The 15308-nt window shown below is 39.6% G+C and overlaps 1 long non-coding RNA gene across 2 annotated transcripts in view; it reads left to right on the forward strand.

Moving 5' to 3' along the window:
- LOC110743142 overlaps positions 1-14906 on the forward strand; it is a 104458-nt gene extending 89552 nt beyond the window's left edge. For both annotated transcript variants that reach the window (XR_002521697.2, XR_002521696.2), the window contains 2 exons: positions 8963-9080; positions 12064-14906. This is a non-coding gene — a long non-coding RNA (uncharacterized LOC110743142). The remainder of the gene's footprint in view (positions 1-8962; positions 9081-12063) is intronic.
- The last annotated feature ends 402 nt before the right edge of the window (positions 14907-15308 follow it).

Genomic DNA, 15308 nt, shown 5'->3' on the forward strand with positions numbered 1-15308 from the left:
CTCCAGGTTGGTCAGGCTGGTCTCGAACTCCCAACTTCAGGTGATCCGCCTGCCTCGGCCTCCCAAATAAAACAAATATTTTTATGGCAGGCATTGGGGTAGGAAAAGTTGTTTTTGTTTTTGTTTTGAGATGGAGTTTTGCTCGGTCGCCCAGGTTGGAGTGCAGCTGCGCAATCTCGGCTCACTGCAACCTCCGCCTCCCAGATTCAAGCGATTCTCCTGCCTAGAAAAGATTTCTTAAGTAAGATCACCAAAACCATAGCACAAAGGAAACCTTGAGGTTATAAAAAGGTTGAGGTAAGAAGTGAGATGCAGGAAGGGTAGCCTCCTTACTTCAGGTCAACTAAGGGGATCGCTTGAATAGTCTGACATGTTTCCCTTGGAATTTGGTGGGAACACAAGGGGCTGGTGTTTGAACTGTCTGAGAAATTGAAAGATTTAAAAAGGCTCTGGTTAGAGTGAGGAAAAGTGGCTACAATAAGAGAAAGCCATGCTTTCCCCAAAGGTGGATTAAGGTTTGTTTTTTGTTTACTTGGTTGCTTTGTAAATTCTTTTACCCATGGGTCAATTAGATCTGCGACCTGGCCTGGAGCTTACAAAGGATTTAGCCCAGGAAGGCTTCCTAGACACTAACGGTTCCCAACAAAGAAAGCCTGAGTGAGTGCCTCAAGTCAGGGGGTGGAGTCTTCAGTTGTCCCTGTGCATCACAGAAATTGCAGCCGGAGGTTTGCAGTAGAATCTCAGAAAAACCCATCAAAGTTCCCCATGTGTCAAAAATGCACGCTGAGAATATACCACATTCAGCAGGCAGCACCACAAGATGACATCTGTGCCCATCAAATACAATTTCTCTTGTTTCTAATATTTACTCTCTGCATCTCCTTCCCCCAACCCCACCCCACCAACCGGAGATGTGTCAGAAACTGGGGCTGGGGCCCTGCGGGGTGGGTGCATAAGAGGAGATGAGGCTGGGAAAGAAATACTTGATTGCATAATGGCTCTTCCTCCAAGGGGAACTGCCCAGCTCAAACATATAAAGTAGCAGGAATTCTCGAGTACAAAGATAAACAAATAAAAATTACCAACCACTGGAAATGGAGGAATTAAAGAAAAAATATAGAAGAGCTAATGCCCAGAGAAATGCAGTTAATAGAAAGAGGGTGTCTTAGTTTGGGCTACCCTAGAAAGCAGACCTGGAGACAAGGTTTCAAGTGCAAATAATTCACTTGGGAGGTGAAAGTAACAGCAGGAGGCAAGTGAGAAAGTGCACCTGGGAAGGGAAGTCAACCAGGAAGGGCACTGGGTCGAGCCAGCAACCACTGCAGGCAGCTGGGATTCAGTCCCACTGGGGAAACTCTGGGAACCCATGGAGAACACATGAGTCAGAGTCTCCTATCTGACGATGAAGGAGCTGGGGGTAATTTTATACCTACCTCCGCCAGTATTTGGTTAAGGGCTGCTCCTATGGCATATTAATTCCTCTTTCCCTCAAGCCTATGATTTTGGCAGCAATGTGGGCTTCAGAGGCAAAAGAAAGCCCTCAGGCAAAGAAATACAGGTGCCGGCGATTGGCTTGGGTGCACGTTGTGTGAAGAATGAGGAGATATATATGGGCATAGAGACAGAGCCTGTTAGAGGCATGCCCATGACTTTCACAAGAAGTTAATATCCTTGGAAAGATGTGCAAAGAAGTTATATTCACTCACTTGTAAAAGAAAATCAAGTATAGGATTCGGAAATGGACAAAATCACAAATAAATAATAAATTAATGTGAAGATTACATTGAAGAATTCTCCCAGAAAATAATAGGAAAGCACTAAGAGTTAGAGAGCATGAGACAAAAGTTGAGGATAAGGGATGTATCCAGAAGTTGTCATAATTATATCTTCTGGAAGAAGAGAAGAGAGATGATGGAGGAGAGAAATTACTCAGAAGACAATGTTATTGCTGAAAAAAGAAGTAAGTTTGTAGATCAAAATATCTGAGTGCTAACAAAGATAATGTCACAAGGATAAACACTCAGATATAAAACTTTCCAAATAGAAATTCTTAAACAGAGCTATGTAGAATACCTCATGTGGTAAAGTAAAATTTCAAGTTAGTGAGAAAAGAGAATCCATTATTCTAACATGATATTGTCACAATTAGCCATCAGTTTAGAAAATAAAGCAGACCTTTACTTGACATCATACTTTAAAATAAATTTAAATGAAACAAAAAATCTATAAAAACATGAGAACAAAATATAGGGGTCTTGCTTTTCATAATTTTGATGAGAGCTAAAACTATTATATAGGGAAAGAATAATCTTTTTAACAAATGGTGCTGGGACAACTAGATATTTACAGGCAAAGAGTGAGTTTTGACCTCCCACCTTAAAGCATATATAAAAATTAATTCAAAATGGATCAAAGACCTAAATGTAAGAGCTAAAACTACAAAACTCTTAAAGGAGAATATAGGAGTAAATCTTGGTGATCTCAAATTTGGTGATGGTTTCTCAGGCGTGACACCAAAAACACAAGTGACAAAACCAAACCACCCAAGCAAAAAATGTATACCCAGATATATTGGGCTTTATCAAAATTAAAAACTTTTATGTATCAAAGGATACTATCTAGAAAGTGAAAAGACAACCTCATGAATGGAAGAAAATATTTGCAAATCATATCTGATGAGAGACTTGTGTTTAGAAGATATAAAGAACTCTCACAACTCAATAATAAAAAGACAAATAACCCAATTAAAAAATGGGCAAGGGACTTTGGAGACATTTCTCCAAAGAAGATATATAGGTGAGCAATAGGCATTTGAAAAAAAATGCTTGACATCATTAGTTATTATGAAAACGCAAATCAAAACTACAATGAAACACTCCTTAACACCCACTAGGGTGGCTATAATTAAAAAGTCAGATAATAACAAGTATTAGCAAGAATGCAGAGGAATTGGAACTCTCATACACTGGTCGTGTAGCCATTTTGGAAATCAAGCTAACAGTTCTTTAGAAAGTTTTACATGGAACTACGATTTGATCCAGCAATTCCCAGATATACATCCAAGAAAATAAAAAATATATGTCCAATGAAAAATTTGCACACAAATGTTCATAGCATAACGTTCATAATAGCAAAAGGTGGAAACAACCCAAATGTCTATGAACTAATGAATGTATAAGTCAGATGTGGTATATCCATACAATGGAATATTATTCAGCCATAAAAAGGAACAAAGTGCTGACACATGCTACAATATGGGCAGACCTTGAAAACCCTATGCTAAGGGAAAGAAGCCAGTTTTAAAAGACCACATATTACTTGATTCCATTTGTATGAAATGTCCAAATCAGGCAGATCCATAGAGGTAGAAAGTAGATTAGTGGTTGCCCAGGACTGGTAGAATGGGAGGACTGGGGGGTGATGGGTAAAGGGTATAGAGTTTCTTTTAAAGGTGATAAAAATATTTTACAATTGATTATGTTGATTGCACAATTCTGTGAATATATTAAAATTATTGAATTGTGTATTCTAATGGGAGAATTGTAATACATGTGAATTATATCTCAATAATGCTGTTACAAAAATAAAAATAGGAGTCTATTTCTGTAATCTTGAAGTATAGAAAGCTTTGCTAAGAACACAAACTGCAGAACTTAAAAGAACAGCTTGATAAATCAACATTCAAAATCTATATTTGGTAAAAGATATGATAAAGTTAAAAAAAAGAAGTGACAGGCTGGGAGAAAATAGTTTCAATGTATATATCAGACAAAGAATTTTTTGTGCAGAATACGTAGACAGCTTCTTCTACCCACATCAAGAAAAGAACCCAAACAACTAATAAAGTAGGTATAAGGGTAGGGGATGAGGAGGAAGCTACCAGCTCCTCCTACATTGGGTCTGGATGGAAAGGAAGGGAAAATGTTTGAGCCTGGACAGGCTGAGCGGGAGGACAGATCAGCTTCAAGTTGAATAAAGTAAGGAATGACCCATGTACTTGAGTCTGGACTGGACATTTTAGTTCCTGAAGCAAGATGGTTCCTATGACCGGAAGAGATGGGAAGACTTTGACTTTTGTTAGTCCTGGAAAACACAAAAAGATTTTCTGAGGTTTCATTCATAAAGCGAGGACACAGAAGAAAATGTGAAAAAGTCTGGGTCTCAGATTGGGTTTTCAACAGAAAGTTTGAAGACGGATGAAGTTGTTTTCTATTTAGTGACTGTACTAGTTATAACCAGGTGAAAAAATACTCAACCTCAGCAGTTATCAGCGAAAACCAAATGTAAATGAGATAAATTGCATCCATCAGATTGGATACAATTTTAAAAACTTGGCAAAGGTGTGAAAAATGGCTGTTTTCATACTAGCTGGTAATATAATTTGATGATTACTTTTTAGAAAACAATTTGGTAGTCTCTATCAAAATAAAAAATTTTCATTCTCTTTGATCCAGCAATTCCAATAAGAGGTCAGTGATGTTGTTACGAAGGGAAAAAAAAAAAAAAAAAAGAGGAAAAAGCTTAAGTTCCATAAATAAGGGAATGTTCAATGGATTTGGGGAACATGAATGCAACATCCATGCAGCAATAATGAAGAATGAGAGAAATGTTCCTATGCCAACGTTGAAGCACCTCCTGTGTATATTATTAGGTGAAAGACAAAGCCAATTTCAGTAAAATACATATAAAATGGTCCTATTTTGTTTTTTACTGTATATGTATCAAAGAAGTTCTGATGAATACACAAAATGTTATGAGGACCTTTTCTGAGGACCAGAATGCTCAGGCCTAAAAACTTTGGTTTGGGATTCTGTGTTCGCTCTGTTCAACCGAAGGATAATGAGAGCCACAAATGTGCACCACATATTTAATTTTAAATTTTCTAGTAGCCACATTTTAAAAAGTAAAAAGAAATGGATGCATTAACTTTAATAGTATATATATGTAATCTAATCTACACAAGTATTATCATTTCGACCTATAATCAGTATAAAGTAGTTATCCACGTAATATTTTTTTGTCATTTTCTGATCCACAGACTTTGAAATCCAGGTGTGTCATAGACTTACAGCTCTTCCCAATTTGAAGTAATCACATTTCACGTGCTTGAAAGCCACATGTAGCTAGTGACTACTGTATTGGATAGTGCAGTTCTATATTTTATGTACTTCCACCTTTCTTTTGAATTATTGATTATACTTTTATAAATACAGAAACGAAAAATGCAAAGAACCACTGAAACATTTAAACTACTTCTAGGAAAAAGAAAAGGAAATAATAAAGGAAACTCCCTAAGCACCTGCCTTGGGCCCACGATTTGCCGAAAGCTTGTTTCTTTTCTGGGTTTTCTGGACTCTGGGATGTCGTTATTGATGCAGTTATTTGGCAAAGGGCTGCTGTGGGGTGGGTGAGCAGAGGAGTGAGAATGCCGTTCTTGTCTTAAGGGACTGCAACTCACGGCCAGATGGCTCCCGAGGGGCTTGGGCAGCCCTTACTGATTTCGGGGGTCTTGACCTCCTTGCACAGCCAGTCATCAAATCACCTCTTCCTGGGTGATGGCCTTCCCCAAGCATGTGAACAAGTGATTATTTTTGGAACCAGCATAACCCAAATCCCCATGCTGACACCTGACCCTTTCACCTTGTCCGGTGTCCCTACCTATGATTCTCTCTTTTATGCTGACACAGCGAGTGGAAACTGTCTCTGAGCTTTCTTCCGACAGCATCAATATCCCCGGTGACCCTAGACTGTGGGGTACCATCGTTGCCTTCCTCTGGATCCTTTCGAAGTGGTTCACCTCACATTTTAGTGCAAAGCCCCAACAGTGTTCTCTAATTAGTGGAGTCAGGGGATTCTCTTGAGGTTCCCACAGTCTCTATCTTTGTTTGTACATTCTGCCATTTGCCTCACTTTGTTTTTCTGTTTGTTTGTTTAGATTTTCTTTCTCACACAGCAACATTTTCCTCCCCAGCTATTCCCACGTTGCATTCAGAGAGCTCCGAACCAGAGTTCTTCCTCTGTTCACAGGATAATTGACTCCCTTGGCAGAAATAAGATACATTATCCTTCCTTGAATTATTCCACACTTCTTTAAACCTCCAACATGACAACAATTGGAATTAAAATTTGAGCGAGGCTTAGGATAACTTCAGATTAGAGGAAGATTCCCTAATTTGAGCAATACACATGGCACCCGTGAGGAATGTTCAGTACTAGCTTTCACTGTGGATACATGATCCTGTGAGCCAATTCACACTTCAGTCTCCCCTAAGTCGTTGGAGTTGGGTTAGGAACCTCCTCTGTGAATTTCTGCTTTATCCGTGTGTGCTCTACCCTGGCCCTTAAAAACAAAATCTTAATTGACTATTCACTGTATTGATTTCTCTGGTATGCCTGGGGGCATATCTGAGAAGTGCACTGAGGCCAGGTTTTGGTGTAGAATAGGGATTGGTAGAGGCAAGAATTCCTTTGAAATAGCCTGTTCCATCGATTAGTGATAAATAGGCACTTTGCATTTGGAAAGAAGACGGGAACCACTCCCAATACCTGCCCGAACCATATCAGAGGAACCCAGAAGTTCCTCTGGCTGCACAGAAATGAACTATTTCATGTTTCTGCTACTACTGAATTGAGACTCAACCAAATATTAATAATGATACTATTCGTACTACAACTAATGAAACTAAAACTTGTTAAACTCATGTAGATATTCCACCCAGTTCTTACCTTCTTGAAGATGGGGTCTCTTTTAGGTCCTCTGTTGGTCAGCAGTTCCTAGCAGAGCGCCTGGAACATAGTCAGTGCTCAAAACACAGTTGTTGAATAAATGAGGTGGGTTAAATGAAATCGTAGTAAGAAATGAAACCATTCTCTTAAGAATCCTATTTCTGGGCTATTGAATGTCACGTGGTATCTTTCATAGTTTTACTCATCTGGTTCTAACGTTTGTTTTCCATGTGCAGAAAGAGTAAAAATAATAATTAGTGTTTATTCTCATTTTTTTGCCAAAATATTAGCAAGATATGTACTATTTACACTTGTGAAACTTACTATCAATTCTTCTATTGCTAGTTTCAATTAATGTCTCATAGTAATAATTACTAATAATGCTATTGCTTTGTACTCAGATGGCAATTTTCATCAAAGAATTTCAAAAGCTTTCAAGTCAAGGTATTTTCAAGAACAAATTCATATTATAGAGTCTTGCGAGAATGCTTCAAGAATGCTAGCAGATATTTTTCATTTCTTTGCCATTTTATTTTAAATCTTCCTGATTCTTCTTTTCACAATTCAATTGAGTAATCTCTCACCCTTTCAAGTCCTCCTCTACCCCCACTCCACACCCTCAAGACATTTTATACTGTATTTTAGGCAATCCAAAGCTTCCTACTAGCTCTTAATAAGTGTATGATCATTTCCACTGAAAATACCAATCTACCTTCCAAAGGAAGCAAATGTTTCACAACTATTAAGACATAAGGTCTATTATACCCACTGCATGCAAACATGCAGTTATGATTAAACCCTGAAAACAAAGTTGCTGTTAGTTCTAACTGGACACTTTCTTTCTTTTTTTTTTTTTTTTTTTTTTTTTGAGACGGAGTCTCGCTCTGTCACCCAGGCTGGAGTGCAGTGGCGGGATCTCAGCTCACTGCAAGCTCCGCCTCCCGGGTTCACGCCATTCTCCTGCCTCAGCCTCCCGAGTAGCTTGGACTACAGGCGCCCGCCACCTCGCCCGGCTAAGTTTTTGTATTTTTAGTAGAGACGGGGTTTCACCGTGTTAGCCAGGATGGTCTCGACCTCCTGACCTCGTGATCCGCCCGTCTCGGCCTCCCAAAGTGCTGGGATTACAGGCTTGAGCCACTGCGCCCGGCTCTAACTGGACACTTTCATGATACAAACTCTTATAATGCCAGTGAGTGATTTCAGGTAAGAATCTGTGGTCAACTGCAGCTGGAACTATGATCCTGTAGGCATTTAATGAATATCAGGATATACATTTTCATGTTTTACAATGCATTTACTTTTCCACATAATGTATATATGAAGTATCATTTTCTGGAAGACTCCAGCTGGATCTAAAAAATGGCTCTTTTTATATTTACTCAATTTGGACTATGAAAGGGTATTTGAAACTGGAAGGATCATATGCATATTAAGTATTATTTTATGTTAGTACCTGTGAGATTTACCTGTCCTGTGCCATATATAAAGCAAGAAGTCAGAGTTGTGGAGAGAGATGAACTAAATGACTAATAGGTATTTTTACTCTGATGATAAATCAAATCAAAGCATGTTGTGCGAAAGTACCCTTTAAAAGCACTGCTTCTCCTCTAAAAGTTGCAATAGCTTTGAATAAAAAGCCTCCGAATGAGAAAAGAAAAATGCAGTCAGTCATTCAGATGTTTTATTTGCACAATGCCAACACACGCGAATAATTGGAAACGTTCAGGTGACTAATTGGCTGAAGTAGGTGAAGTCATGAGCTTTGCATACCAAATGCTTTCATATTATTACTGTTATGATTATTAGTTATCATCCATTTTCCTCTTTTGAAGTTTGGCAGACTCTAATCAAACTTAGTTTTAAACAATTTTCTGAATCTAAATTTTTACCTTTAGAAATATTATTTCAAGAGGGAAAAGAAGTAAATTATTCCAGTGGCATATTTATCCAATAGTGATGAGAATAAAACACTTTTATTGAGGGATCAGTATAGTTATTTACACATCTGCATTGATGTATTCATGCTATAGGGTCTCACACATTCACATTTATGAAGGGGTGCACCATTATGAATTATTTGGTTTTATGAATTAGCTTGTAAAAATAATGCAATTGCTATTGAGGCTATAATGCCTCCGGGAATTTACTTTGCTTGTTTGTTTTGACAAGTGTGGTTTAGTTTTATGATAATATTTCAGAGCACACAAGTAAATGCCCTGTAGTCTGTTTTGTAAAGGTAATGAAGCCTTCGCAATCTGCAATCTTACCGCTGCTTCCAGATACTAAATCTTCGCTTGAAAGTAGAGTGAGACTGCTGGCATGCTCGCTGAGAATTCTCAAGCTAAGTGAAAATGGTAAGAACCCCACCACAGACACTGTTTCAGTAAATTTACCCTGGTAGGGATCTTGATGTGTAAAGGTAAGCAGGTTAAGACCATTATTCAGTGCCACCTCCTGCATTCCAGGCACTGTCAGGCCCTTGGTGTATGGCCATGAACAAAATCAGGCAGAAGTACTTCCCTTTCAAGGCGCTTACATCCTAGTGGGGAATGAGGGAGGTGGATTCCAAAGAAAACAAAGCAATGAAAATGCAGAGGTCAAGACACCACCATCCCTCACTTGGGCTGCACCTAAACGGCGTCCCTAATTCATGCTCCACAAAGCAGCGAAAGCAGTCTTCCTATGGCAGAGTTCAGATCTTGTCACTTCTCTAATTATGTCAAAAAGAAACAAAAGCCTGAAAATAAATGAACACCCAACCAAAATCCTAAACTCATTGCCAAGGCCTGGGAAACAACTGCCCAAGTCCCAAATCTCACATTGTTTTTCAGCCAGGGGTTTTCCAAATTCATCCCTTGCTTTGCTTATGCTATTTCTTTTGGTCACAATGCTTTTCCTTCCATTTTATTGTATAATCTGTTCAGACTCCATTTAAATGTTCCCTTCTCAATGAAGTCTTACCTGACCACCCTACTTAAAGTGGTTCCCCCACCATGTTATTCTCTATTTAAGCCTTAGTTGGTTTCTTTCATAGCTCCTACAATATTTGCCATTTTTTTTCTTGTCTTTTTGTTTCTGTACTTGTGTTTTATTGTTTTTCTCCACTAGGATGTAAGCTCCATATAGGTAAGGGCCATGTGTGTCTTGTTCATCATTATACCCCTAGTGCCTAACACTATGCCAGGCACATAGTAGATGATCAATAAAATTGATTGACTGACTGACTGTCTAAATGAATGAATGAATGAATGAATGAATGGGAAGGAAAGGAAATGAGTTTATCTATTCCATTACTTCTCTCCTTGATGACTTCGTATACATTGTCAGACTGACAGAACACTCACTTCCAGTTCACCACCGCCCTCCCCAACACACACCACACACTCACATTTGGGACTACATCAGATTTCCCTGCTATTTGCTAAAGTAGCACCATACTCCTTTCACTGTTTGGAATTGACCTAGTATGTTTTCATGCTGGAATGTTACATTACTTTAAGTACTCTTTGCTCAATATTGGTGCCTCTCGAGAGTGTGCTCACAAGGGCCAAAGCTATGTAATTTTTGCTAATGCTTGTATCTGCAAAGCTATTAGGTTGGTACAATTACTTTTGCACCAACCTAACAGTACAAAGTCTTACAAGTTATAGACACTCAATAAACATTTATTGAATGAATGAATGAAAAGAAGGAATTCAGACAACCTACCCAATTTAAGTCAGAATATGCTAGGTGCACAAACACGCCAGTCTGATCATACTGGAATTGTATAAAATGATTTAGGATTAAGTAATCAGAGGAAAATGCCCCTCAAATGTACTGAGTAAAACCTCAAATGTCTGAAGTGCTCAAGGAATAGATGTTTTACTTTAAGGTTTACCAAAATTACTAAATAGAAGTTAAGTAGAAACTTCTTCCCTGGTTTAATTCTTGACTTCTAATATGTATTATTCCTATTTCTACCTTAGCAAGTAGAATATAATCAGCAAAATTTAATCTTCATAGAAAGGCATGGAAAGAAGGAGTAAATGATTAAGCTGGGTGAGGAGTCAGGAGAGAGGGAGTGAGAGTGAAAAATTGGAGAAGATGTGCCTTATCTAAAGACATTCCAAATGAATTAAACAGAATAAAACAACCTAAGCAAAAAATCCTAGACAGTACATGTCATCAAAACCAAATGTGACCCAGGTGGTCTTTGATGGGTGAGTGGGTAAACAAAACGTGGTATATGCATTTAGTGGAATATTTATTCAGCCGCAACAAAGAAGGAAATTCTGACACTTGCTGCAACATGGGTGAAATTTGAGGACATCACGCTAAATGAAATAAACCTGTCACAAAAGAACACATATTATATAAGTCCACTCTTTTTTTTTTTTTTTTTGAGACGGAGTCTCGCTCTGTTGCCCAGGCTGGAATGCAGTGGCCCGATCTCATCTCACTGCAAGCTCCACCTCCTGGGTTCCCGCCATTCTTCTGCCTCAGCCTCCGTAGTAACTGGGACTACAAGCGCCTGCCATCACACCTGGCTAATTTTTTTTGTATTTTTAGTAGAGACGGGGTTTCACCATGTTAGCCAGGATGGTCTCGATCTTCTGACCTCGTGATCCACCCACCTCAGCCTCCCAAAGTGCTGGGATTACAGGCGTGAGCCAACGCGCCCGGTCGTGAGTCCACTCTTATGAGGAACTTAACATAATCAAAATCACAAATACAGAAAGTAGAATGTTGAATGCTGGGACTGAGGGGAAGGGGAATTGGGGAGCTATCTTTCATGGGTACAGAGTTTCCATTTTGCAAAATGAAAAAGTTCTGGAGATGGATGATGGAGATAGTAACACAACATCGAATATGTGCTTAAAACCCCTGAACTACGTACTGAAAAATGATTCAAATGGCACATTTTGTGTTATGTATATTTTGCTACAATTAAGAAAACCAAGCAAACAATCAGATTACAAATGTGTCTTTGGGTCAATGGGGGCCTGGGATCATGATGATGTCATTTCTTACTGGCCATGCGGATCCTAAGTCTGTGGTATACACTGAGCTGGAGAGACTGCTCATCCACACCTTCATGCAACTGAATGACCTGAGCACCACAAGAGGCAGACACTGCAGTAGTCAAGGGGGAAACAGTAGAGACAAAAGCAAGAAGGCCTCACTTTCCAAAGTGTACATTCAACTGGGGGTAGAGATGATGAACAAGCACATCAAACAGGAAAATAGCTTGTGGGAGCACTTTGCCAAGAGAGTTAAAGATTTTCTGCATGCTGGCCTATTTTCTTTTATTTTTACCTTTACTGATTAAAAATATCTCCTCTTTCTCTCTTGTAGTCACACGTCTGTGCATCTACACACACCCTTGGTACATCTGGCCTCCTAGCTTGACTGTGTCCTGGTTAACCAAAGTTTTCCTGTAAGGGATTTGAATTGTGGCAATGCTGATATTTTGCAACACATGTCTTATTGTTTTGGTTATAGAAAATAAAATGCATGAATAATAAATTAAAGTGTGTAATAATATAACTAAATCACATTTATGTGATGTTCTTTGTTTTGCAAATTAAAGTGCACAAACAGCTGAATCCTTTTGTCTTTATTAAACAGTTTGTTGGATTGCCTCAACTTGGAGCATGTACATAAATATTCAAATTGAGTTTTTCACTCCGAGGCAATTTTGACATTTCCATATTGGGTTCCTCGGTGTTTTATCTAAGAAAAATTAACCACATGTGACCAAAATATGATGATCACTTATATTTGTATTGCAATTTTCCCAGTTATATACCTAACAAGTGGATGATTTTACCAAGTCCTAAATGAAAGCATTATAAAGGGTTTCATATTAACCATTTATGGAATTAATAATAAAATGTTTATAGGCAGCTAAAACGACCATTAGTTCAAATAGTCCAACTGTTATCTCTTCGGCTCTGGGTCCATTTGCTATCGTTTTGAGATGTCCTGGGTGTGAAGCACTTTTATTTAAAAAGCAGCTTGTGCCAGCTCACTGCTTAGCCTGATTTCCAGTGGGTATGGGAGCAGCTCAGAGAAAGGAACTGTATCAGCCTGGTGCATATGGATGGAGAAACAAGACCTGCCCTATTCTAGTCCTCCTTGCAACTCTAATGAATTCTTTGGGGACACTGCCCTTTGCATTTCACTCTCAACTCTAGGCCTTGGCTACTTCACAGCTGGCACCAAAGGAAGGAACCGCATGTCTTGGCACAGTGGGGACTTGCATGTGGATAGCAGAATTGGACAAAATTTACATAATGCAACATGGATAAGTGAAAAGCAGGTGGTCAGGCTGGAGGAAGGTGACGTCTTGGCTACCAGCTCATAAGCTGAGCACCATGGTAGCACCTCCCCTCACTCAATCTTGGCTCCTTCATCCCGGAAAGAGACAAGGGTAGTGAAACTTCATAGTGTTGAGGTAAGGAAATGATCATCTGGCATACGGAAAAAACATTCCATAAATATTTGTTGAACCTCAGAGCCCGCCATGATTTCACTGTTATTGGCAAGGTTTCACCATCACCCCTGCCCCTGTTTTTGCTGAAAACTGCACCCAGACTTCGGTGTATCCTGTCTGTGAATTCCAGTTGAAAGGGTGGGCTCCTGAAGACCATCACTGTCAACAGAGCACTCCCCAGAGACACTGGCAGAGAAAGGCAGATGGGAGTTAGGCTTTTTAGCAAAGAAAAACATCTTTAGCCAGGAAGAAAACACAAATTGGGCACCTCCAACCTGTTATGTATCTGTGCCTTCAGATATTGGAGTAAATTCAGTTTTCAGGAATTCTCAGTGTAATGCTGGGTCAAATTCTCCCTTGCTGACAGCATTTTTTGGAGCAAGTCCAAGGGCGGCTTTTGACCTGAGGTTATTAACCCATCATTACTGAAAGTTTCATTGGGCAACGTTACATCATTGTATCCTGAGTTATAGATATTTGTGTGCTTGCTCTTTCTCTCTCTTTCTCTGTCTTTCTGTCTCTGTCTCTTGCTATGCATAAATATGCATATACAAAAAGATACTATTTATTTCACCTGCATTGACTAAATTTTTAGGCTCTGTAGGTTTATATTTCTTGAGCTTAATGTTGCATTAATGCATTTTTGTTTGCCTGAATGAGTTATTCCCAGTCCTTGCTTGAATCTGTTCATTAAGATTTCATGAAGTCAGCTCTTGATGAATTCACAAACCAGAACTGCAACTTTCTCACTGTTTTCGTCGTGTTAAAAAGCGCAGCACCAGCTTTTCATACTGGTGGATGGTAGAGATAAATCCTCCAATGCCAACTCATCACCTAGGGATGACAGAACTCCTGCTGAATTTACACAAGTCCTTTATTATGTGAAGTGATTTGAGTGAAACAAATGGGTTATTTACTGTGCAGCAGGCTAAGAAGTGACTCTTTTAAAATGGTAAACATTACAGTACATCATATCTGGGAAGACTTTTTTTTTTTTTTTTGCCCGTGTTTGTCGGAGATTTCCACAGTTGATGCGAAAGTTGCAAATCTGAAGCACAGATTTTTTAAAAAGGGAGAGTTAGAAAGAGGAGGAGGGAAACCGTCCCCAGGGATTTTTGGAGGACTTGCGCGGCACTGGTCTTGTTCCAGCTGAGAAGTTATTTTCAGGCATTTCCTCACTGAGGGTTTTAAAACCACAGAAACCCTTTTTGGAGGATCATGGAGGTATTGCTTTGTCTTCACTTTTTAGCTTTTCCAGCTAAAGGGAAAGCACGTGACTGAGAGCAGGATGCAGTGCATTGTCACCGGGGCTTCTGTGAAGTGATTGATTGGGGATGGAAAATGACTTCACTTAAGTAAGATTAAGAAAACTGGAGAGGGCCAAGGGAAGCCACGAAGACTTCCCATCCTAGCCTATGAGGATGTCTTCATCTGGCATAAAATACGTAGTGGTGCATGCCACTCCTTCAGAACTCAGGAAAGAGGGTAGGGGCAAGCTGGGCAGGTAGACCCAAAGACCTTGCTGCCTCTCTTCTCCTTTATCCCTTCCTTTCCTGACATGCTGTCACTCTGGTAGGCATTTGTGTGTGGCCAATATCATTAAGTCTAGGCCGGGCACGGTGGCTCACGCCTGTAATCCCAGCACTTTGGGAGGCCAAGGTGGGTGGATCACCTAGGGTCAGAAGTTCGAGACCAGCCTGGCCAACATGGTGAAACCCCACCTCTACTAAAAATACAAAAATTAGTCAGGTATGGGGGCGGGTGCCTGTAATCCCAACTACTTGGGAGGCTGAGACAGGAGAATGGCTTGAACTCAGGAGGTGGCGATTGCAGTGAGCTGAGATCGTGCCACCACCCTCCAGCCTGGGCAGCAAAGGGCAAAACTCCATAATAATAATAATAATAATAATAATAATAATAAGTCTAGCACTTTACTGAGTGGATACCAAGGATGAGACACTATTGGTGTCTCTAAAGTTGTAAACATGCAACCCCTTGCAAGGCAGGTTTTATTATCACTCTTTCATTTTGCAGAAACAAGGTTTGGAAATGCTTGCCTGGTGAGTAGCAGGTGTGGGCTGTGAACTAGGGAATTTCTGACTCT

Source organism: Papio anubis, chromosome 6, assembly GCF_008728515.1.
Source record: "Papio anubis isolate 15944 chromosome 6, Panubis1.0, whole genome shotgun sequence".
Lineage (NCBI taxonomy): Eukaryota > Metazoa > Chordata > Mammalia > Primates > Cercopithecidae > Papio > Papio anubis.